At 45.5% G+C, this 2,124-nt stretch overlaps 1 long non-coding RNA gene across 1 annotated transcript in view; it reads left to right on the plus strand.

Annotated features, from left to right (window-relative positions):
- Positions 1-237: 237 nt before the first annotated feature.
- Positions 238-2,124, plus strand: part of LOC111457169 — a 2,464-nt gene continuing 577 nt past the window's right edge. Inside the window, exons 1-2 of the long non-coding RNA XR_002712878.1 lie at positions 238-315; positions 879-958. This is a non-coding gene — a long non-coding RNA (uncharacterized LOC111457169). The remainder of the gene's footprint in view (positions 316-878; positions 959-2,124) is intronic.

The raw sequence follows: 2,124 nt of genomic DNA on the forward strand, positions 1-2,124 counted from the left end.
TAGGGTTTTTGAGGTAGGAGGAGGGGAATTGGATTAGAATAGACGTCGAAGATCTGAGTTCCCAATCTAAACCATCAATAGTCCGTGGCAAGATGTTCTCACGAATCGCACCTTCCTATTTCGTCAAAACGTCCAAGAACTTTAGGTTAGTCCACGAATGTCTAGATAGAGAAGTCATTAAGATTTTCATGTGTTAGTGACGTTTTGTGTTGATCCTTGGACTCTTATCCTCAACAGCGTTATCTGGTTAAGTTCTGGAGTGAAGGCGGCCAAGATTGGTGTTCAAATCGGAGTTTCAAGAAAACGTGATTTTCGGTAAGAACTCGTGTTTTTCTCCAAATTCGAACTCAAATATTAAGATTTATGATTATCAGAAAAATATAAGAAAATTATTTCGAAGGAGTAGAATATGAGATCTACAATGTTAGTGAAGAAAAATTGTTGAATCGGATTACAGATTGGAAGATAAAAAAATAGGAAGAAAATAGATCGAAACGTGAAAGAGGCTTGAAAAATGGAAAAAACGCAGGAGAGAGGGTGGAGAGTCGCCACGCGTCGGCCGGCGTGCGGAGGAGTGCGGCGGAACCGGTGATCAAGTCGATCACCGGCTGGTGAGGCGCGTCCTCACCCGGCAGCGGACACGCGTCAGGCACGCGGATTCGGCCGGCCCAACTTGCGCCGCATGCGAACCGCCCAACCCGGCGCCCCTGACCCGCACCTGCTCGGGAAGCCGCGCGTGGGCACGCGCGCGTAGAAACCTCCAGGACGCGTGTGACCCACGTGGGGGCGCATGAGGCACTGTTTTTCTTTCTGTTCGGTCTCTGTTTGTTTGTTTTCTTAACCGATTTTGATGCTGACCCTATTATTATGTAAATTAGGACCTGTCAAGGAAATTTCAGAATTGTTGAAATCCATTCCGTCAAGAAAACTCGAACTTGGGAAGGCACGCGTCAACCAAGTAAGTAGCCATTTGGATTCCCACGAGCAGTACTTGTAGGAACCGCTAGGAACGAGCATGCATGCTACCACCCATTAACTTAGCTAGCTGGACCTAGTATATTTGTATGGAAACTGCGAAAATGGAATGATTAAGGAAAGCTAGATATGAAATGTATATTAAATCTGTTTGATTGAGATTTTGATAAAGTATGTATGCATGAGGAGGATGAGAAACTTGTGAAATCTGCGCTCCGGGTAAAGATGGACGTTATCTTCCCGTTGAGCATGTTTGTTAATATTGCATGAACGGTTGCGTGTTAACTCTTATGCATGATAATTGCTTGTGTTATCTTTCTTGATGATTAGGAAGAAATTTTGAGCTTAGATTAGGGTGCTTGTGACTAAGTAGACTAGATGAGACCCTAGATTGGGGGACCTCTAGAATACCGTGCAATTAGACTCGCGAAATGATTACCGGCGAATCCAGAGCCCAGAATTCCAAACCTGATAGGTTTGTGAGATCAGGCACGAGAATCCTAGAGATACATGAAACCAAGTCTAAGCCATCAAGTCCCACCTTAGAAAGAATAATAGGTCACCACGGTAACTGTAGGTAGCCCGCTAGAGTTGAGTAGTGTAGATAGTGTCATCAGAACCTCCACTTCCCTCTCTCCTCTGATACCGTACCGTAAAAAAAGAGCTCCGGTACGGTGATCGTTGAGCTCTGCAGATCCGGATAGGGAAGTGTGACAGGTGGCCAGACCTAGTGGTGATAGCTAAGGGGTCTTCTGAACAGGACTCCTGGGCCGTAGAAACCCGTCCCTGAGCGGGGGACATGGAGCCACTTAGGATGACTCAGTAGCTGACCGACACACAGGGGGTCACACCCCGTTTAGTGGATGTATGGTCTCGTGCGAGGGTCGTCAGTTAACCTCCACGGATGATGTTCAGAGAGAGAGTCACGTATTCAGATCCAGCCATACAATCCCCTCAGATTTACTTATGAGGTCGCGCCTCACCTCAGGACACTAATCATTTCAGTGCTTAAGATGGGCAAGCCTCCTAAGATACAGAAAAGAGAGTTGCAACTTAAATCACTCTCCTTAGAAACACAAGAAAGACCGTGGTTACCTAAGTATTTTTATACTCATTCCTTTCTACTCTTTTTTTTTTTTTTTTTTCAGG

This window comes from Cucurbita moschata, unplaced genomic scaffold (assembly GCF_002738365.1).
Source record: "Cucurbita moschata cultivar Rifu unplaced genomic scaffold, Cmos_1.0 Cmo_Scf00019, whole genome shotgun sequence".
Lineage (NCBI taxonomy): Eukaryota > Viridiplantae > Streptophyta > Magnoliopsida > Cucurbitales > Cucurbitaceae > Cucurbita > Cucurbita moschata.